The sequence below is a fragment of the Dendrobates tinctorius genome, unplaced genomic scaffold (assembly GCF_039654945.1).
Source record: "Dendrobates tinctorius isolate UK_male_01 unplaced genomic scaffold, ASM3965494v1 ptg000120l, whole genome shotgun sequence".
Taxonomy (NCBI): domain Eukaryota; kingdom Metazoa; phylum Chordata; class Amphibia; order Anura; family Dendrobatidae; genus Dendrobates; species Dendrobates tinctorius.
Window position 1 is genome coordinate 34917127 of NW_027361788.1, and position 24237 is coordinate 34941363.

General features: G+C 43.3%; 1 protein-coding gene and 1 long non-coding RNA gene across 7 annotated transcripts in view; one reads left to right on the forward strand and one right to left on the reverse strand.

Annotated features, from left to right (window-relative positions):
• The window catches only part of KCNT1 (potassium sodium-activated channel subfamily T member 1), a 275208-nt gene that overhangs the window by 171913 nt on the left and 79058 nt on the right, over positions 1–24237 (reverse strand). The window lies entirely within an intron of this gene.
• On the forward strand, positions 328–4094 carry LOC141046619 (uncharacterized). Its single transcript, XR_012219622.1, has 3 exons — positions 328–484; positions 2045–2174; positions 3374–4094. It is a non-coding gene; the product is annotated as an uncharacterized lncRNA (long non-coding RNA).

Genomic DNA, 24237 nt, shown 5'->3' on the forward strand with positions numbered 1-24237 from the left:
GATACAAATGGGATATGCATGAGTGAGAGACTGGTATAGATAGGCATCCAGTCAATAAGGTAGTGATTGCAGTACATTGAAACATCCATTTGGATACTATGGATTGTGACCAGAATCTGAACTTTTTCTGCCATGAGGAGAGCACACACTCAGGAATGTGAAAAAAACAACCACCTGCCCAGGCATTGTTGTGGGAGTCGAAAGGGAGGAATGTGAGAACCAAACCAACTGAGATAAAGGAGGAATGTGGAAAAAAAACAAGTTACTGTGCATGACAGCGCGTGATCAAGGTGAAACCTGATTCACTGCACATGCCAGTGCGTGATCATTCCAATTAATATTATAAAAAGTGCTGACCTCCTCAGCGGGTGGGGACTTTCCAGACGATTCAAGTGGACGCACTTAGTCTGTGATGCTGACCGAGAAAAACCCCTTCCCGCTGATCGAGGTCCCCCGATGCGAAGGGTGATGCTACAATAACTCGGTAATTATTATTGATGCTGAAATCTTTCATGTCATAACTGTCATTTTTCTTAAATCTTGAGACTATTCATGTGCTATGTAAAACAAAATGATTGCTTGCTAAAATAAAAGATTGTCAATAATCTTTGCCTGGTTGGGATGCCAGTGAGCGCTACGTAAGTTAAGGCAAATAACCTAATTTGGGAGAAAATTTAGCAAGACATAAATTGGCGTAGACGGCAGGATTTTTCAAATTTCAGGCTTTTGAGTAAAAAGATTTTTGTAGTTGTAACTAGGAAGGTTTTTGGTATGTTCTATAGTCTAGAGAAGTGATAATTGTAAAGTTGTGATAGGTTGCGTCTATTTGGCAGAAAGCCAATTTTGGAAAATCCTAAATAACTTTTTGCCTGAATATAATTTTGAAATTCTATTTTTGTCAAAATAAGGTTTCTTTGTGCAAAAAATCAGCATTTGGCATTTTGCCAAATTTTTGTTACAATGTTCAGGCGAAGTAATAAAGAAAAGTTGAGGAAAAACCGGAGGTTCCTGGCTGGACCGAAGCTCTGTATGATATAATAGCGCATGAATTGGGGAGTAGTGGACTTGCAGAGGCATAGGATAATAAGCTCAAGGGCTCAGAGCCCCATGATGTTGTTGGTGTACTCATGGGGATCCCTGCAAAGGCAGGTGATGCAGATAACCCCTCGATGTTGTTTAGTTACTCGAGGTTTTCCCTGCAAAGGCAGGTGATGCAGTTAACCCATGATGTTGTTGGTTTACTCATGGGGATCACTGCAAAGGCAGGTGATGCAGATAACCCCTCGATATTGTTAAGTTACTCGAGGGTGTCCCTGCAAAGGCAGGTGATGCAGTTAACCCATGATGTTGTTGGTTTACTCATGGGGATCACTGCAAAGGCAGGTGATGCAGATAACCCCTCGATATTGTTAAGTTACTCGAGGTTTTCCCTGCAAAGGCAGGTGATGCAGTTAACCCATGATGTTGTTAATGTACTCAGGGGTGTCCCCGCCAAGGCGGGTGATGTTGTGTCTTTAGGGCGACGAACTTGGATTCTGCTCAGTGCATATCGCGCGATGCATGAGCGGAATCAACAAATGCAGAGGAAATGCTCTCAGTTAAAACAAAAGATAACAGAAGTAGGAGGGCAGAAAGTGGTGTTAGAATGTAACACCTGGTTGTAAAAAGACAAGTGAGAACATTATCAGAATGTAGCTGGAAAAAAAAAAACTGCAGTAAAAGTTCCTGGAATACTGGAAAAGAAAATGGAAAAGCAGTCAATATGCTGAATTATATGGGTTTTTTTTTTTGTTGTTTTTGGCTTTGAAACATGAACAAGTTTCAGAATGTTATCTGTACACTGATTCATGGTCAGTGGCTAATGGATTAGCTACTTGGATCATGGGATAAAAAAAGCATAATTGGATGATTCATGGTAAAGAAATTTGGGGTAGGGAAGTGTGGCCATATTTGGAGGAAATGGTGCAAGAGACACCTACCACTGTCTTTCATGTTGATGCTCATATGCCAATTGACTCACTTGAACGTTTGTTTAACTCTGAAGCAGATAAAGCAGCTGCTATTCGACAAAATACCACTGAGATTGATGCTGGAGAAAAAGAAGCATGGCTGCAAGGTACAGCCGTTTGGGCTCATCAGAAAAGCGGACATCTTGGAGAAAAAGCCACTTACAGGTGGGCCCAGGAGAGAGGTGTGCCTCTGACACTTGACATAATAAAACAAACTATACAACATTGCCCAATATGTCAACATTCACAAAAATGAGAGGTACCACACACCGTAATGGGACACATAGGCAGAGGCCAGTTACCTGCTCAGATATGGCAAATGGATTTCATCGGCCCTTTGTCAGAGAGTAGGGGGTGTAAGTATGTCTGTACTGCGGTAGATACATATTCAGGACTGATGGTGGGCTTTCCGTGTAAAGCAGCCACCCAATGGAGCACAGAGCGGACCTTAGAGATAATAACACAGTATTATGGGGTCCCCTTACAAATTCAAACTGATAATGGATCTCATTTCACTGGAGATGCCATTAAAAAATATGCTCAGGACAACAATATACAATGGGTATATCATATACCTTACTATCCACAAGCAGCAGGTTTGGTGGAAAGAATGAATGGATTATTAAAATCCACATTGAGAAAACTTAATCAATCTGATACACAGTATGGACAATGGAGAGACAATTTGAGTGAGGCTTTGCAGATAATTAACAACAGGCCTATCACAGACTCTATGACTCCTCTCATGAGGATGCTTACACCCAATCTCACCATACATGAGGCACACCTGATAAGGTCCGTCATATGGTGGAAAACTGATCAAGAAGCACGAATACCGGAACGAGCGACTCCACATTCAGCAGGTTTGGATTTGAGTGCATTGGAAACTGTTGTGATCCCACAGGGGAAAGTAAAACCAATAGCTACAGGATTGGGGTGTCAGATTCCAAAGGACCACTATGGACAGATAGCCACTAGGTCTAGTTTGGCATTAAAGTGGGCCATGGTGGTGGGAGGAGTCATAGATGCAGATTATCAAGGAGAAATCAAAGAATGATAAATTTGGGGAATGAGCCTCTAATTTTGGAGAAAGGACAGCGTATTGCGCAAATGCTTTTGATTCCAATAAATTTGTCAGATGTGCAAGAGGGAACAGCCCCTTCAGAATTAACGATCAGAGGCTCAAAAGGTTTTGGCTCTTCTAACATCACTAATGTGGGAGCCAAAATCTGGGTTCAAAATACCCAAGGACCGCCTTCAGAGGCTGAAGTGATAGCAATAGGCAAAGACCATACCCTGTTAATTATGAGACCAGGAGTGGAAGTGTGATTTGCGGGAATAATGCTGTTTTAGTTTTATTTTAGAATCAAAAACTGTTGACAACCCTTGGAATCCTTGGTATCGTGAATTTGGCAGTTCCTTAAAGTGACACTCAGACGTCGGGGAAAAAGGTGACGAATACCAGAAAAGGAATGATGGGATGGGGATGGGTCAATTCGACCAAATCCAGGAATCAAGATAATTTTATTTGTGAAGCAAATCAAAGGTGTTACTTTCTAAATATTGCATTTGATGGAACTTTCTGGGCTGGAGCCCTGAAATCAAAGGAGATACCGATCTATATATGCGGTGCACAAGAATACTGGAAAGGTTGAAATAAATGATGTTGAAGATGTTTTGACTTTGCAAGATAAGCGGATGCCTACAATATGGCAGCCAGTTAGCATGCAGATTGGGATAGACACTATTATGCTGAATTTACAGAATGTTACTAACAAATTTAATTTAATGAACAAGCGTGGAGGACCGTGATCAATACAATCCTCCAAAATGGTTTGCAATGATATATATTGTACTGGAGTAATTTATGTATGTAATGTTACCAAATCAGATGTAATGTGTAGATATGTAGTGGCCCCATTGATATTGGAGGTATCAGAAAATTTGTATTATTGAATGCCTCGATTTAATGGTCCATATATAGATACAAAAAATAGAATACATGATTTATCATGTGATGTTACTTTGGATATGATCAGTAATCAAGCATTATTTAGCAATGCTTAATAAAAGTTTACAGCAATATATTATAAGTACAACTATAGTAGCGGGGAAAATTGTTAAGAATGAGCTCTGTCATAACAGATGCCACCTCTCATCATTGGTATGATATTTTTCTAGGGTATTCGCCCTCAGCTACTAAATTATTGAATTGGCTGATTCATCCCGTGTTGGTGATGGCTATTGTAGTGATTCTATTATCCATATGGAATTGCTATATAGCTTACAAAATGTGTTGCAAGAAACCACAAGTGCTCATGGTGTCCTATAAAGATGGTGTTTAAGGCTGTGTGCACACGATGCAGATATGCGTTTCTGCAGCGGATTTTACCGCGCAGAAACGTTGCATATCCGCATTGTGATGTACAGTACCTTTAAAATGAATGGAAAAAAAAAAACGCTGTGCAGACGCTGCGGATTTTTCCGCGCGGTTTTCCTGCGGTACAAAATCCGCAGCATGTTACTTCTTTTGTGCGGTTTTCTATCTCCCCTGTCTCCAAATCCGCAGGGGGAAAACCGCGATGGAAAGCCGCACAAAAAACGCATGAAAACCGCGTGAAAAATGGAAGAAATCCGCAGGAAAAATGCAGGTCATTTGACCTGCGGTTTTCTTCCATTCTGCACGGAAAAATCCGCAGGGCTCAAAACTCCGTCTGCACTCAGCCTAAAAGACTGCAATCAAGGACCGATTGTGATACAAATGGGATATGCATGAGTGAGAGACTGGTATAGATAGGCATCCAGTCAATAAGATAGTGATTGCAGTACATTGAAACATCCATTTGGATACTATGTATTGTGACCAGAATCTGAACTTTTTCTGCCATGAGGAGAGCACACACTCAGGAATGTGAAAAACAACCACCTGCTCAGGCATTGTTGTGGGAGTCGAAAGGGAGGAATGTGAGAACCAAACCAACTGAGATAAAGGAGGAATGTGAAAAAAAACAAGTTACTGTGCATGACAGCGCGTGATCAAGGTGAAACCTGATTCACTGCGCATGTCAGTGCGTGATCATTCCAATTAATATTATAAAAAGTGCTGACCTCCTCAGCGGGTAGGGACTTTCCAGACGATTCAAGTGGACGCACTTAGACTGTGATGCTGACCGAGTAAAACCCCTTCCCGCTGATCGAGGTCCCCCGATGCGAAGGGTGATGCTACAATAACTCGGTAATTATTATTGATGCTGAAATCTTTCATGTCATAACTGTCATTTTTCTTAAATCTTGAGACTATTCATGTGCTATGTAAAACAAAATGATTGCTTGCTAAAATAAAAGATTGTCAATAATCTTTGCCTGGTTGGGATGCCAGTGAGCGCTACGTAAGTTAAGGTAAATAACCTAATTTGGGAGAAAATTTAGCAAGACATATGCTTATTACCCTTCAATACTTAACACACTCTATGTAATAATACATCATGTCAGAACATATCACACTTATCATATAAAAAACGAACAAAACACTATGCACATATCACAACTGGCGTCTTCAGGGGAAGAAAGTTGAAATTTAATTCCACACCCCTTACACAAGGAGGCCGATGGGCTCCCAAATAGATGAGCCACTTGGATAGTGTGACCTAAATGCCTCTGTCCGTGATAAACAGCTGCATTTACAGTGCCTACAAGTAGTATTCAACCCCCTGCAGATTTAGCAGGTTTGATAAGATGCAAATAAGTTAGAGCCTTCAAACTTCACACAAGAGCAGGATTTATTAACAGATGCATAAATCTTACAAACCAAAAAGTTATGTTGCTCAGTTAAATTTTAATAAATTTTAAACATAAAAGTGTGGGTCAATTATTATTCAACCCCTAGGTTTAATATTTTGTGGAATAACCCTTGTTTGCAATTACAGCTAATAATCGTCTTTTATAAGACCTGATCAGGCCGGCACAGGTCTCTGGAGTTATCTTGGCCCACTCCTCCATGCAGATCTTCTCCAAGTTATCTAGGTTCTTTGGGTGTCTCATGTGGACTTTAATCTTGAGCTCCTTCCACAAGTTTTCAATTGGGTTAAGGTCAGGAGACTGACTAGGCCACTCCAACACCTTGATTTTTTGCCTCTTGAACCAGGCCTTGGTTTTCTTGGCTGTGTGCTTTGGGTCGTTGTCTTGTTGGAAGATGAAATGACGGCCCATCTTAAGATCCTTGATGGAGGAGCGGAGGTTCTTGGCCAAAATCTCCAGGTAGTCCGTGCTATCCATCTTCCCATGGATGCGGACCAGATGGCAAGGCCCCTTGGCTGAGAAACAGCCCCACAGCATGATGCTGCCACCACCATGCTTGACTGTAGGGATGGTATTCTTGGGGTCGTATGCAGTGCCATCCAGTCTCCAAACGTCACGTGTGTGGTTGGCACCAAAGATCTCGATCTTGGTCTCATCAGACCAGAGAACCTTGAACCAGTCTGTCTCAGAGTCCTCCAAGTGATCATGAGCAAACTGTAGACGAGCCTTGACATGACGCTTTGAAAGTAAAGGTACCTTACGGGCTCATCTGGAACGGAGACCATTGCGGTGGAGTACGTTACTTATGGTATTGACTGAAACCAATGTCCCCACTGCCATGAGATCTTCCCGGAGCTCCTTCCTTGTTGTCCTTGGGTTAGCCTTGACTTTTCGGACAAGCCTGGCCTCGGCACGGGAGGAAACTTTCAAAGGCTGTCCAGGCCGTGGAAGGCTAACAGTAGTTCCATAAGCCTTCCACTTCCGGATGATGCTCCCAACAGTGGAGACAGGTAGGCCCAACTCCTTGGAAAGGGTTTTGTACCCCTTGCCAGCCTTGTGACCCTCCACAATCTTGTCTCTGATGGCCTTGGAATGCTCCTTTGTCTTTCCCATGTTGACCATGTATGAGTGCTGTTCACAAGTTTGGGGAGGGTCTTAAATAGTCAGAAAAGGCTGGAAAAAGAGATAATTAATCCAAACATGTGAAGCTCATTGTTCTTTGTGCCTGAAATACTTCTTAATACTTTAGGGGAACCAAACAGAATTCTGGTGGTTTGAGGGGTTGAATAATAAATGACCCTCTGAATAAACTTTTCACAATTTAAAAAAAAATTAAACAAAGAAATAACATTCTTTTTTGCTGCAGTGCATTTCACACTTCCAGGCTGATCTACAGTCCAAATGTCACAATGCCAAGTTAATTCCGAATGTGTAAACCTGCTAAATCTGCAGGGGGTTGAATACTACTTGTAGGCACTGTACAGGGTTTAGCAACAGTGATAAGAGCTAGCTCAAGGGCTGCTGTCAGAGGTCAGTGACCGCTGTATAACACATCACATATCCTATGCCTAATAATCCATGCACCCCGACCGGCTACATACATACATATATATAATATATATATATATATATATATATATATACACACACATCGAGGAGGCATTTGCCAGTCCAAGAGAAACTCTCTGTCTGGGGATCTGCCTTCCCTTGATGTTGCTGCAGTACTGCACACGGCCCATAGACAAGAGTGGCGCTGTTACTGGAAGACAACCAGTTTCTGTATTCCCATGTAATCCCGTTTGCTCTCATCTCTATATATACAGTATTGTAGCTGCAGGATATCTCGTCTTATTATGTGTGGGTGTTGCTGCTGCGTGTATCCTGGGGTGTAAGAAATGAGAAGTGACAGCAGGAACATTTTAGGGGCAGATGACAAATTCCCATAAGGTCGGAATGCAGCGTATTTATATTTGACTTGGAGTCTCCCAAATCCCTGTGCTATAGGCTGGCCCTGAGCACGGACCACAGAGGGGATAGAAGAGGAGGGGAGGAGATGGGAGGATGAGGATTTCCCTCAGTAAAGCTACAGTAAAAAAACCCACAAAAATGGGAAAGGATTTTTACTGAGGGAGTAATAAATAATATATAATTATAACAACAGTGACAACAATTTAATTCGTTAAAAGAAAAGAAAATGAGCTAAAATTCACAATAATATAAATAAAAAATACAAATAAAACAAATAGTAATACATAAAATAATACCAAAATAGTAATAAATAATATAAAAAAATAACAAATAAAATTGTATTATTCATAAATATTAATAATAATGATAACAACCACAAATAATAGTAATAATAATAAGGTTATAAAATGTTTCAATAATCGCAACAGTCTCTGTTCTGGAATAGCAAAATTCTCACATAAGGTTTGTGCACATGTTGAGTAAAATTTCTGCATCTTTCTCAGCAGGAAAAATGCATCAGAAACGCATGTTTTTTGGTGCGTTTTTGACTGATTTGAGTGAAGCCAATGCTGAAAAACTTGAGAGATTTCACATGCCGCAGGTTATTTTCTGGACCAAATCGGCAAGTCAAAAATAAGCAAAATGTGCATGACACGCCAGGATTCTCATTCCTTTTGCTGGCATCAGGATTGCTTCAAGTTTATCTGAAAAAAATCTGCAAGGAAAAAACAAACCAAATCTGCACCGTGTGCACACAGCCATAGTACTACCAGATTGTGCAAATATAAAAGTGCCGTATGGCGCACATGTACATAGTGGCCATAGACGAGGAGTCAGATCACCCGGAGTCGCTCGATTTGTCCCTCTGTGAGGGGCTCGGACACCGTATAGTTCATATATTATACCACGGTTTATGCTATAAAATAAGCTCAGATGATGGCGCAGGTGTCAACAAAAGCCGAAATAGGGTTTATTTGTGATTGCTATGATCACTCAGATCAGATGATCAATATTGGACTAGACCTACCTCTCTCTGATCATCTAAAGTGCATGGGACCCTCCCAGCTCCAAATTTTGTGGAGATAAGGAGCAGGCAGCTGGATTTCAACATGCCCGATCCTTTTGTTGTCTGTGGCGCTAAGCCGCCACCAGAGGGGTTGGACAGCGGCTTATACCCCTCTGTGCACACATGCAGGCAGAGCCGAGCTTCCTCCGCTGTCCTCCGGCTACAAGCAGAGATCACATCATTCACTGTAATAGCTTGTTTTGTGCACAGAGATAATCTGTTAGTAGGAACAGGGACATTTTCTGCTCCCATTATCTCAGATCTTGGTATAGTTTTAATTTCACTCGAAAAAAGGATGTAAAAATCTAATGCAGCCTGAAATGTACAGGGGTCCCATGATTATGTTGCTACACCCCTGGTAAATGTGATGTAGGACGAGGTCTATCTGAGCGGTGGCGTCACCACTCCAGGATTCCCATAATGAGCACCAGGCTGGTTTGTATGGCACAAAAGTCCTTGGATATCGCATTCATTCACAGGGACAGAGAACATTTGATATTCTGCTAACCAAGGGCATCATTTGTACCAAAGATCTGGGGCTTCGCTTTCTGACTTCTTGCACAGTGCCCGGGATTTCCAGCATCAGCAAAGCACAGGCGGCCTGCCCTAATACTATGTATTATAGGCCACAGCCTGCTGTAGACTACAGCCCACAGGATGTCAGCAGCCCAGCACAATCATGGCAGTTCATTTTTCCCTTCACGGTTGAGGTCTGATGAACTCCCTCCTCTGGTGAAGGAAGGCAGTGAGGCTGATTACCAAACACCTGGGCAGCTAGATGATGACTGGGTGGCTGGAATTGAGGACTGGATATAAGGCTGCCGACGCCCTTCTTCCTGGCTGGTGATTTTCCTGCTGGATTCTTGGAGACCAGTCTGATTCCTGCGTCTCAAAGCTAAGTTTTTCTGCTCTGCTTTGTACTCTTCAGTTTTGTTTTTGTTTTGCCTTGTTTTTTGGGAGTTCTGCCATCCCCGGCCGAGGGTGAGCTGAATTCCATTTTTGTCTCTGATCTGTTGATCTTTTGCTCTGTCTTCAGAATATACCTGAGCGCTGATATTGCCTTTTGAAGCCTAGCGACTTCAGGGCCTGTTTTTCCTATCAGTCGGTTGGCACATTTTGGATAGGGTTTTTGCGGATGGCAGACAGCGGCTTTCCTATCCTGTCCTATTTAGTTAGCTTGGGCCCCATCATTTGCTCAACCTATCTTTCTGCCTGTGTTAGTGTTTTCATCTTGCTTCACCGTCATTATATGTTGGGGGCTGCCTATTGCTTTGGGGTCTGCTCTGGGGCAGTTGAGTTTTTCCCCTTTCTGTCTTTAGGCTATGTAGTTCTCTGGCTGTGATCGAGGGGTCTAAGGCACCGTAGAAACCCCCCACAGCTACTGCTAGTTGTTGTGGATAGGTTCAGGGGTCTGCAATCCGATAGCTGCCAACCTCTCTGGTTTTTCTGGACTTAGCTAGTATTTTGTTTTTTCCTCCTTCAGTGACTCATCATAACAAAATCACTAGCCTTACCGCAGATCCTAGGGTACTCAGTAGCAGGAGAGAATTGTAAAAAAAAAAAAAAAAAAAAGTGTGTCAGAATTTTTTTTTTTTTGTTGTGCATATTTTTTCCTCTATATCTCTGAGGCCATAGGGGGAATTTTTCTCTCAATGGAGATGAAGCAATTGTCTGATCGTGTGGAGCAGCTCCCTGCTGAAGTGCGGGGAATTTCCGCCTATCTTTCTCATTCACATGCTGCTGAAGCAAAGATTCATACTCCTGATGTGTTTTTTGGGGATCGGTCTAAATTCTTGAATTTCAAGAATAATTGTAAATTATTTTTTGCCTTGAAGCCTAACTCGTCGGGGAACTCCGCGCAGCAGATTAAAATTGTCATCTCTTTGCTGCGCGTCGATCCCTAGGATTGGGCGTTTTCTTTGAAACCTGATGATCCTATTCTGAATAATGTGAACACATTTTTTCAAGCCTTGGGGTTGTTGTATAATGAACCTAATGCTATTGATCAGGCTGAAAAGACCCTGTTGGCATTATGCCAGGGTCGGGATTCGGCAGAGTTGTACTGTCAAAAATTCCAAAAGTGAGCGGTCCTTACTACCTGGAATGATGGTGCCTTGGCAGCCCTCTTTCGGAAGGGTTTGTCAGAAACTGTAAAAGATACTATGGTGGGATTTCCTGTTCCCTCTGGTCTTGACGATTCTATGTCATTAGCCATTCAGGTGGATCGGCGTTTACGTAAAACTACACGAGAGATCTTGCCACCTGTTGAACAAATGTCTGAACCTATGCAATGTGATAGAGTTTTGTCTAGGGCGCAATGTCAGGAGTTCAGAAGGCGTAATAAGCTGTGTTTTTTTTGTGGAGATGCCTCGCATATTATTTCTGTCTGCCCTAAACGAGAGAAACATTGTGCACACACGTTTTCTGTGGGTGGTGTTCAACCTAAGTTTCTTCTGGCAATTACTCTGATCTGCTCCCTGTCCACATTTTCCGCCAAGGCTTTTGTGGATTCGGGAGCAGCTCTGAACCTGATAGACTTGGATTTTGCTAAATGTTGTGGATTTCCTATGACACCTCTGCGGACGCCTATCCCTTTGAGGGGTATTGATGCTACTCCTTTGGCAAAGAATAAACCTCAGTTTTGGACCCAGGTGGTAATGCGGGTCGCCCCAGACCTTCAAGAAAATTGCAGATTTTTGGTGTTGCATAATTTGCATGATACCATTGTTCTGGGGTTTCCCTGGTTGCAAATCCATAATCCAGTTCTGGATTGGAAATCTTTGTCTGTGGTGAGTTGGGGTTGTCGGTGTGCCCTTAGTGATGCTCCTGTTTTCTCCACCTCTCCCCAGTCGCATGATGTTCCTGACTATTTGGCTGACTTTTATGATGTATTTAGTGAGAATGAGTCTGCGTCTTTGCCTCCTCATAGGAGTTATGACTGTGCAATTGAGCTGAACCCGGGGTGTAAATTCCCCAAGGGTCGGCTTTTCAATTTATCTGTACCCGAGCACGAGGCTATGTGATCCTATATTAAGGAGTCGTTGGAGAAGGGTCATATTAGTCCATCCTCTTCACCCTTAGGTGCTGGGTTTTTTTTCGTGGCTAAAAAGGATGGTTCATTAAGGCCTTGTATTGACTATCGTGCCCTCAACAAAATTACTGTTAAATATCAGTATCCATTACCCCTGATTTCTGATCTATTAGCCAGAGTTAATGGTGTTTGCTGGTTTACCAAGCTTGACCTCAGGGGTGCGTATAATCTTATTCGCATTAAGCATGGGGATGAATGGAAGACGGCGTTTAATACTCCGGAGGGACATTTTGAGTACCTGGTGATGCCTTTTGGGCTCACTAATGCCCCTTCTGTCTTCCAGTGCTTCATGAACGATATATTACGAGACTTTGTGGATACATTTTTGATTATCTTTCTGGATGATATTTTGATCTTTTCCAAGAATTGGGACTCTCATGTGGAACATGTTCGGTCTATGTTCCGGATTTTGAGGGAGAATTCCCTGTATGTCAAGGGATCGAAATGCCTTTTTGGGGTACAGAGGATTTCATTTTTGGGATTTATTTTGTCTCCGTGAACTATTGAAATGGACCCGGCCAAGGTAAAGGCCATTTATGATTGGATTCAGCCCACCTCTTTGAAGGCCCTCCAGAAGTTTTTGGGTTTTGCTAATTTTTATCAGAAATTTATAGCTAATTTTTCTGGTATTGCCAAGCCATTGACTGATTTGACTAGGAAGGGTGCTGATGTGCTGAATTGGTCTCCGGAGGCTGTTTCTTCCTTTCAGGAGCTGAAGCGAAGATTCACTTCTGCTCCGGTTTTGCGGCAACCTGATGTCTCACTCCCGTTTCAGGTGGAGGTGGACGCTTCTGAGATTGGTGCAGGAGCGGTGTTGTCCCAAAAAGATCCTGTGACATCTAAAATGAATCCTTGTGTTTTCTTTTCCCGAAAGTTCTCCCCATCCGAACGTAACTATGATGTGGGGAATCGGGAACTGTTGGCCATGAAATGGGCATTTGAGGAGTGGAGACATTGGTTGGAGGGAGCCAAACACCAAGTCGTGGTCCTTACTGACCACAAGAATTTGATTTACCTGGAGTCGGCCAAGCGCTTGAATCCTAGACAGGCTAGGTGGGCCTTGTTTTTCACACGTTTTGATTTTGTGGTCTCTTTTCTTCCGGGCACTAAGAATGTCAAGGCAGACGCCCTCTCTAGGAGTTTCCTTGCTGATTCTCCTGTTGTGACTAAGCCTGCTACCATCTTAGGCGAGGGGGTAGTTCTTTCTGCCATCTCGCCCGATTTGAGACGTGCTCTGGAAGAGTTTCAGGAGGACAAACCTGAGCGTTGTCCCAGTGGAAAGTTGAATGTTCCTGACCAGTGGAGGAAGAGAGTGATGTCTGAAGTTCATTGCTCTGCATTGGCTGGTCATCCAGGTATTTTTGGTACTAGAGATCTGGTGAGTCAGTCTTTTTGGTGGCTCGCCTTGTCTCATGATGTCAGGAATTTTGTGCAGTCCTGTGGGACTTGCTCCCGGTCTAAACCTTGTTCTCGCTCTAGTGGCTTGTTGATGCCTTTGCCGGTGCCCAGGAGGCCATGGACCCATATTTCAATGGATTTTATCTCTGATATGCCTGTCTCTCAGAGAATGACTGTTATTTGGGTGATTTGTGATAGATTCTCTTAGATGGTCCATCTTGTACCACTCCCTAAGTTGCCATCTTCCTCTGAGTTGGTGCCCTTGTTTTTGCAACAGGTGGTTCGCTTGCACGGGATTCCTGAGAACATTGTATCTGACAGAGGAGTTCAGTTTGTGTCTAGATTTTGGAGGACTTTCTGTTCCAAGCTGGGAATTCAGTTGTCCTTCTCCTCTGCGTTTCACCCTCAGACCAATGGGCAGACGGAGAGAACAAACCAGACTTTGGAGTCGTATTTGAGATGTTTTATTTCTGCCGATCAGGATGATTGGGTTTCATTTTTGCCCTTGGACGAATTTGCTTTAAATAATAGAGCTAGTTCTGCCACTTTGATGTCACCTTTTTTTTGTAACTTTGGTTTTCACCCTCGATTTTCTTCAGGGCAGGTGGAGCCTTCTGCCTGCCCAGGTGTTGACACTGTGGTGGAGAGAGTGCACCAGATCTGGGACCAAGTAGTGGATAAGTTGTCTCTCTCCCAGGAAAAGGCCCAGCGGTTTTCCAACCGGCGTAGGACCGTTGGTCCCCAGTTTAAGGTGGGTGATATGGTTTGGTTATCATCAAAAAATATCGCTATGAAGGTGGCTTCTCCTAAGTTTAAGCCTAGATTTATTGGACCTTACAAGATTTTGGAGATTATTAATCCGGTCTCTTTTCGGTTGGCTCTTCCTGTCACATTTAAAATTCATAATGTGTTTCATAAGTCCTTGTTGAAGAGGTTTGTTGAACCAGTAGTTCCTGTGGTGGCACCTCCTGACCCTGTATTGGTTGAAGGTAACATGGAATATGAGGTAGAGAAGATACTGGATTCCCATATGGCTAGACGGAGACTCCAGTATTTGGTTAAGTGGAAGGGTTATGGTCAGGAGGATAATTCCTGGGTCTCTGCCTCTGATATTCATGCCAAAAGATTGGTGCGTGCCTTTCATCGGGCTCACCCAGATCGCCCTGGTGGCATGGATGAGGGTTCGGTGACCCCTCCTCAAAGGGGAGGTACTGTTGTGAGTTCATTTTTTCCTTCACCGTTGAGGTCTGATGAACTCCCTCCTCTGGTGAAGGAAGGTAGTGAGGCTGATTACCAAATACCTGGGCAGCTAGATGATGTCTGGGTGGCTGGAATTGAGGACTGGATATAAGGCAGCCGACGCCCTTCTGCCTTGCTGGTGATCCTGCTGGATTCTTGGAGACCAGTCTGATTCCTGCGTCTCAAAGCTAAGTTTTTCTTCTCTGCTTTGTACACTTCAGTTTTGTTTTTGTTTTGCCTTGTTTTTTGGGAGTTCTGCCATTCCCGGCCGGGGGTGAGCTGAATTCCATTTTTGTCTCTGATCTGTTGATCTTTTGCTCTGTCTTCAGAATATACCTGAGTGCTGATATAGCCTTTTGAAGCCTAGCGACTTCAGGGCCTGTTTTTCCTATCAGTCGGTTGGCACATTTTGGATAGGGTTTTTGCGGATGGCAGACAGCGGCTTTCCTATCCTGTCCTATTTAGTTAGCTTGGACCCCATCATTTGCTAAACCTATCTTTCTATCTGTGTTAGTGTTTTCATCTTGCTTCACCGTCATTATATGTTGGGGGCTGCCTATTGCTTTGGGGTCTGCTCTGGGGCAGTTTAGTTTTTCCCCTTTCTGTCTTTAGGCTATGTAGTTCTCCGGCTATGATCGAGGGGTCTAGGGCACCGTCGAAACCCCCCATGGCTACTGCTAGTTGTTGTGGATAGGTTCAGGGGTCTGCAATCCGATAGCTGCCAACCTCTCTGGTTTTTCTGGACTTAGCTAGTATTTTGTTTTTTCCTCCTTCCGTGACTCATCATAACAGGGCACTCTGGGATCATTATTACTGGGGGAACCACTACTACCAGAGAGGGTACTCTGAGAACATTATTACTGCGGGAAGCACTACTACCAGAGAGGGCACTCTGGGAACATTATTACTGGGGGAAGCACTACTACCAGAGAGGGCACTCTGGGATCATTATTACTGGGGGAAGCACTACTACCAGAGAGGGCACTCTGGGAACATTATTACTGGGGGAAGAACTGAGGGGGCACTACTACCAGAGAGGGCACTCTGGGATCATTATTACTGGGGGAAGCAGTACTAGAAGAGAGGGCACTCTGGGATCATTATTACTGGGGGAAGAACTGAGGGGGCACTACTACCAGAGAGGGCACTCTGGGATAATTATTACTGGGGGAAGAACTACTACCAGAGAGGGCACTCTGGGATCATTATTACTGGGGGAAGCACTGAGGGGGCACTACTACCAAAGGGGGCACTCTGGGATCATTATTACTGGGGGAAGCACTACTAGAAGAGAGGGCACTCTGGGATCATTATTACTGGGGGAAGAACTGAGGGGGCACTACTACCAGAGAGGGCACTCTGGGATAATTATTACTGGGGGAAGAACTACTACCAGAGAGGGCACTCTGGGATCATTATTACTGGGGGAAGCACTGAGGGGGCACTACTACCAAAGGGGGCACTCTGGGATCATTATTACTGGGGGAAGCACTACTAGAAGAGAGGGCACTCTGGGATCATTATTACTGGGGGAAGCACTGAGGGGGCACTACTACCAGAGGGGGCACTCTGGGATCATTATTACTGGGGGAAGGACTGAAGGGGCACTACTATCAGAGATGGCACTCTGGGATCATTATTACTGGGGGAATCACTGAGGGGGCACTACTACCAGAGGGGGCACTTTGGGTTCATTATTACTAAAGGGATCACTTGGGGGGGCACTACTACCAAATGAGGGGTCATTCTGGGATCATTATTACTGGAGGGAGCATTCTGGGATCAGCCCCACTATTGGAGGGGGCACTCTGGATCATTATTACTGGAGGGAGCACTACTACCGGAAGGGGCATTCTGGGATCATTATTACTGGAGGGAGCACTACTACCGGAGGGGGCATTCAGGGATCATTATTACTGGAGGGAGCACTACTACTGGAGTGGGCATTCTGGGATCATTGTTACTGGAGGGAGCACTACTACTGGAGGGGGCATTCTGGGATCATTATTACTGGAGGGGATACTCAGGGGACATTAATATGTACAATACTTAGAGACATAGAATAATTCATATATGGTGGCACGTCTCTGTCCCTGTGATTAGATGGAGATGTGTTTGATCTCATTACCCATCAGTAATCCTCTTCTGTGGCTTTTACGCTGGGATAAGTGACAGCGGTTTATTAATTCCAGCCATTATCCGGTGATTACAGTAAATTTCCTCATAAAACGGTGACTATAACAAACATGTCACCAGCTTCCTGATATCTGTACCGAGAAGACAAGTGAGGTGCCTGCAGCGTTTCGTGCTCCAGGGTCAGCAATCACCAGTAAATGCTCAATTAGATCATTTTTTTGGGAAAGTTGGGGGACAACTGATATTAAAGCGCTCACAGGGACCACTTTTGGCAAACGTCAGTCTGGCTCTCGTTTGCTTCTCATTGATGAAAGGCTTATTTCTAGCTTTACATGACTTGAGCCCTGCCTCTAGGAGCTTGTTACGAACTGTTCTTGCCGTGCATTTCACCCCAGCTGCCATTTGACATTCCTTTTGTATGTCACTTGATGTCATCCTGCGGTTGCTGAGTGACATTCGAATAAGGTGACGGTCATCCCGGGCAGTGGAGAGTCATTTTCACCCTCTACCGGTCTATAGCTTTGTTGTCCCCAATGTCTGCTTGACCTTGTTGTAATGGACTGCCGTCTTAGAAATTTTAAGGATGGAGGTAACATGACGCTCACTGTATCCCTCTGCTAGTAAAGCCAGAATTGATACCTTCTTTTCCCACTCAAGACTTTTCTTTTTAACTCCTTTGGCATGGTTCAAATTTATTTTTTCATTCCTATTACCTTTGGGATATTACTAGCACTTGTTTTGCCATCCAGCTTGTCCTATTGCAAGAGGATTGTGAACACCACAGCAGGGATTTTTACTTTCCTTCGTTAAATAAGATGTGGTTCAGGTGATCACCTAATCAGAAGAACATTAAGTAGAATGAGGTGTACTCTGGTTGGAATTCAACTGACAATGGAATGGAATGGCTGTCAGACATGTAGAGAAGCTGATTTTTCTAAAACTGTACAGTGGGCTCTTAATTTTTGCTAGAGCTGTATAACCACTTAAGGTACTTTATAAGAAGTGATGAAGAGTAACAGTAAATGTTTTGATACCTGAGTTGGAAACACCAGATGGGAACAGCCAGTGCCGTGTTCTCCCTACATCCAACGCCGTTTCGTCTACGCTTATTTTTTTTCTCCCTTTTTGGAGGTTTTTTCCCTGGTCTTTTTATGCTCATTATATTTTTTTATATAATTTTCAATAGATAATTGTTTTTATCATGAAGCTTGAAATCGCTTTATATATAATAGCTTTGATATTTGCTACGATAGGTATTGGTTGTGAATATATTAGCAACAACCTCAAGGAGGAAGGACATCTGTAATGGTCTTAGTGAAGTGACTGCTACCAGCCATCAATTTGGGAAGGGTTATAAGCCCGTTATCAAATCATTTGGAGTCCATCATTCTAAAATGAGAATAGATTATTCCCAAGTAGAAAACATTCAAGACAATTGACAATCTTCCCAGAGGTGAACTAACCAGCAAATTTACCTCAAGACTAGACTGTACAATTCTCAGAGAATTTGATAAAAAAACCAAAACAAGTGCTAAAGCTCAAAGTCGAAAGGGCTATGATAGCATCTTAAACGTTGAAGTTCATGACAGCATAATCAGCACAAACACCTCATCCCAACTGTCCAGCACGGAGGGGGATGATTTGGGCTTCTTTTGGAACCACAGGACCTGGGCACTTTTGCAGTCATTGAGTTAACCATGAACTCCTCTGGAGTCAAATGTGACAGTAACTGTGTCATGTAACAGGACAAGGATGCCAAGCAAAAACACAAGTCTACATGGGAATGGCTGGAAAAGAAATTAATCCAGATTGTGCAATAGCCAAGTCCAGACTTCAACCCAATAGAAAAGCTGCTGCAGGACCTTAAGAGATTGGTGCCGAAACGAGGGCCCACAACAATCATCAAGGAACTTAAGCAGCGTGGTAAGAAGAGCCAACCAAAATTCCTCAAGAACGATGCGAGAGACCGATAAAGACAAACAGAAAATGATTATTTCCTGTTATTGCTTCTTAAGGTGGTTCTATAAGCTATTGATTCATGGGGTGTACTTCATTTTGAAGACGCTGCTTAGGCATTATGACCTAGGTTTTCCTAAAGAAATAATGTTACAGTGTCATTTGTGTTGTTCTTTATTTGAAGTTATATTTAATGATTTTAAGTCCTTCTATTTGCCAGATTGTTTTTTAATGTCCAGATACATTAAACCATGCAATTCAAAGAGGTGTACTTAGTTTATCTCATGAATCTATATTTTATAAAGGCACACGGACAGGGGTCATGCTTCAGTTTAGTCATTTCTTTTAAGAATCTTTAAAATGGATGGGCCACCCCACTGATACACCTAGTGCAGGATGCGAGGGGGTGGCGCTAACAGAGGAAAATCACTTTGTTATGAACCTCCCCCTCGGTTCCAGTAATAGCTGTAATGCATTGTACAAGTTTGGCCTGTAGTATTCCTTTAAGTTTCTTTGCCACTGTGGAGTCATGGGAACAAGCCTGATCAGCTGACTGTAATAACACATCCGTAATCAAGCGCTCTTTCATGGCTTTGCCCTCTAGGTTTTGGTTGTCATGTAATCATCTGAGAATATCGGGATGGATATCAAACACCTGTCTGCAGAGATAATGGCCACATCTCAGTGTTTACTCTGTGGTCATAGTGCCTGCTGCTAATGTCGCCTGTGCAAACATCACTACTATTACTACCTGAAGGTTAAAAATAATGCCATATCACGCTGTACCATAATAATCAATTACAAGCGCGAGAAATGATAGAGGGAGCAGCAATACTAATAGGAACTTAATGGCTTTATAGCACATTTATCTGTCACAAGTCCCCAGTATAATCACTGTTCCCATAAAATCACGATCACGACCGGTGCCGCATTCCATTACAGCCCCCATAGGGGTAATTACCCAATTATGCAGTGATGCATAATGTACCTGGACCCTGACACTCTGCTTTAGTTTATTTGGCAAATGTCTGATGCACCTTTATGTGTCCTTGCAGTTCTTCAATTATATTTATGAATCAGGAGGATCAGGATGAACAGGGCTGTAATGAACAGTGGTGTAGGAAGACGCACATTAGAGGAGGGAGACGTAAAGCACTCATTAGACACATTCCTGTTACAGGCAGGGGATCTGAGGCTCCGCCATCCGGATAATTGGATGCTTGATCGCGGTGGATCTCAGTAATTGTAATCGCACTCTGTGTAGAACCATGGAAAGTGTCTCCAGAGACTTCTCCGGACTCATCACCATAAGACATAAGAACTTCTAAGTGTTTATTCAAAAACTGTGGACGTCCCAGGAGGCTTCAGGCAAAGAAAAAAAAAACTGCAAGATATTGTATTTACTAGAAGCTCTGCTGAAATCGGAGTATGAGACGTCTCCAGCCGAGAAAGCAAGAAGTATTGGGTGACATCTTCTCTGCTCTACTTACATCTCAAAGTATAACCACCCACCAGACTGACCACTAACCCACAGAGCTATCTACTAACTGTCCACTCTCAACCATCCACTGTACCTAATTAGCCAACTACCCACCAATATATTAACCCACAAGCCTCTCAGTCCATCCTCATACCCACCAATCTGTCTACCCAGTCATCTACCAACTTATACATCAATCTACTAACAACCCCATAACCCTCCCTCTACTAACTTATTTACCCACCAACATTATCATCCACCTTCTACTAACCAACTCTCCCACTGCTAGTCCATTCACCTACCCATTTACTTATTCATCCACACATCTACCATCTAATTTATTCATCCACCTACGGAACAATCTCTTCACCCACCAACCTCATCAACCACCTTCTACCAACCAACTACTAACCTAGTCATTCATCTACTATCAACATAGTCTACTATAGTCTAGCAGCTAACTTATTCATTGACCAATCTATTCATCAATCTGCCTACCCAAACTAATCACCCACCTACTACCAACCAACCTATTCACCCACTGACCCACCAATCTTATCATCCACTTTCTACTATCCAATCGATTCACCCACTGCCTATCTATTCACCTGCCCATTTACTTACGCACGCATCTACCATGTAATTTATTCACCCACCTACCAAACTATTCCCTCACCAACCTTATCAATCTCTTTCTACTATTAACCTATTCAGTCATCTATTTACTATATAACTATTCTCCCTCCTGTCTAACAACTAACTTATTCACTGTCCTACCTATGAACGTATTGATCCATCAACCTACCTACAACCTCATCATACACCTTCTACCAACCTATTCACCTTCTACTAACCAACCAAATCATCTACCCATTCACCTATTCAACCACACATCTACCAACCTGTTCACCTTCTTACAACACATTCACCCATCTACCCAGCAACCTTACCATCCACCTTCTACTAGCCAACCAATTCACCCACTGCCAGTCTATTCATCTACCCATTTACCTATTAACCCACATCTACCAATCAACCTATTCACCCACCAACCAACTAACTTATTCACCCATCTATCTACTATGAACATTCACTGATCTAGCCATCAACCTATTAATCCATCAATTTACCCAAACGTATTACTCACCTTCTAAAAACAAACCTTATTATTCACCTTCTACTAACCAACCTATTTGTCCACTGCCAGTCTATTCACCAATTTAATCTACCTCTTCATCCACATATCTACCAACTTATTCACTCAACTACCAAACAACCTATTACTAAAGTATTCACCCATCTACTATCAACCTATTCAGCCATCAATCTACCAAACCTTTCACCATCATTTTACTCCAAGCTTTTCACACCACCGATTCTCCCACTCATCTACTCACTGACCCATCTATCCTGCCAACCAACCTAGTTACATACCCATGTACCAACCAGCCTATTCCACAACCGATAAATCAATCCACTAACCCACCAGCCTTTCCATCTATCCATCCATCTTTTTGACAAGACAGCAACTAATTTGATCACCAGTTCAATCTGTTCAGCCATGTTCCCATTCATCCACCTATTCTCACCCATCTGCCAACTCACTGACCCACCCAGCATCATGACGCAGAATTTCTGTGATCGACAATTTTTATCAGAACGGTTGGTCACATAGCATGTGGCCCTCCAATGGAAACAGCAAGAAAGCTGGACACCAGGAGCCCACATAACCACCCTATATGTCGGACTGCTTTTCCTTCCATAGTAATTTCAGTAGGATAATAAGATATTACTATGGGAAAAATATCCATAATGGTTTTCTATGGTTCCAAGAGGAAGAACAGCTCTGAAGCTTTATAACTGCTGCTCTAATAAGTAAATTACTGATCAGATAAGTTTTATTATTGGGCCCCGGGTGTTTGAGGGGTGGCGGAGTCTAATAAACACTTACATATGAGAACGGTATTGATCCCGGTCCTTGGTGGATTCAGATCCAGACACACCATGAGCATTATACGCAGCTCCTCACCAGAGAGCTGTACTATTCATTTACCCTCTAATTGATAGTTACAGTGGCGCGGAGTCCAATCGTCTTCTATGTTACTGTCTGGAGAATTGACTCCATTGTACCAGACGCCACAGACACAGTATTCTGCTGTGACCTCGAGTCTCACAAGAAAACATGCGGCAGAAAGACAAGGGAATTTTCAGACTCATCAATGCTTCTATCTAGACACCTACGATTGCTCTTTCTTAAAGGGATCGTTCATGTTAAAAAATATCTTCACAGAGACAAATGATTGGTGATCCATTACTCTCATTGATTGCTAAAAAAAAAATAGGGTCAAGACCACACTTTTTCCCCTAGCGTTGTAATGATGCGACAAAGCGAATCAGAAGAACTATACTACATTTCTAGTTGAAGGCATTTGCTAATATTGTTATTATTACTACACCTACTACATATTGGGATAGGATCTGGGAGATGTGAATACTCCTTTAAGTCCTGACTACAGCGAGGTCATCCTAATAGGACAAGGGAGAAACTGGTGAGCTAGCGAAGTCCCAAGATAATCAATAATGAGGATGTGTGCAAGACTGCTGTATGCAGGGCTGAAGGAGCCGTCCATGGTGCTCAACCTCCACCAAACCAACAAACCCCCTCTTACTGGTCACCGCCTATTGGGAGACACAGTAGAGGATCAGCACCTCGGACAACTATAATAAAGTCCCGTACAAAACCCCATCTTACCGATTATCCCTTCTAGGAGGTGCAGCAGGAGATTGAAAATTCCAAAATCGTCACCTACAGGACACTATCTAACTTGTCACCCCTTTCTAAGAGGTGCAGCAGATGATCAGCACCATGGATAATTCCAATGTAGTCACATAGAAGACCCCTTTTTACTTTTCAACCATTTTTGAGAAGTGTAGGAGAGGATCAGCACCATGGACAACTATAATATAGTCACATACAAGACCGCTTCTTATCGGTCACTCCTTCTAGGATATGATCAGCACTGTGGATATCTCCAATATAGTCCCATAAAGAATACTTTCAAACTTGGCACCTCTCATAGGAGGTGCAGAAAAGGATTAACACCATAGGCAACTCTAATATAATCACATACAAGACCCCCCTACCTAATCACCCTCTTTTGGGATCTGTAGTAGATCAGCACCATGGATAGCTGCAATATAGTCACATATATGACCCCCTCATACCGGTCACCCCCTACTGGGAGGTGGAGCAGGCAATCAGCACCATGGATAGTTCCCATATAGTCACATATAAGACCCCCTCTTACCGGTCACCTTTCTAGTAGGTCCAGTAGATGTGCGGCACCATGGACAACCTAAACATTTACACAGAGAACACCTTTTACCAATCACCCTCTTGTGGAAGGTTATATACATACAAGACCCCCTCTTATCAGTCACCCCTTATAGGTGGTGCAGTAGAGGATTCGCACTATGGATATCTCCAATATAGTCCTATATGGACACAGTTTTACTCGTCAACCCTTTCCAGGAGGAGCAGAGGGCAACTCCAATATAGTCACATACAAGACCCCCTCTTACCAGTCACCCTTCTAGGAGGTGCAGTAGACGTTCGGCACCATGGATAACTGCCATATAATTACATACAAGACCACTTCTTACCGGTCAGCCTTCTAAGAGCTGCAGTAGAGGTTCGGCACCTTGGATAGCTCACATAGAGTTACATACAAGACCCCCTCTTACCGGTCACCCTTCTAGGAGTTGCAGTAGATGTGCGGCACCATGGATAGCTCACATATATTTACATACAAGACCCCCTCTTACCGGTCAGCCTTCTATGAGGTGCAGTAGAGGTTCGGAGCCATGGATAGCTCACATAAAGTTATACACAAGACCCCCTCTTACCGGTCAGCCTTCTAGGAGGTGCAGTAGAGGTTCAGCACCATGGATAGCTTACATATAGTTATACACAAGACCCTCTGTCACCGGTCAGCCTTCTAGGAGGTGCAGTAGAGGCTCGGCGCCATGGACAACCTGAACAAAGTTACACTTTGAACTCCCAGTTCTGAGAGGTTCAGCACTATGGACAGCCGCT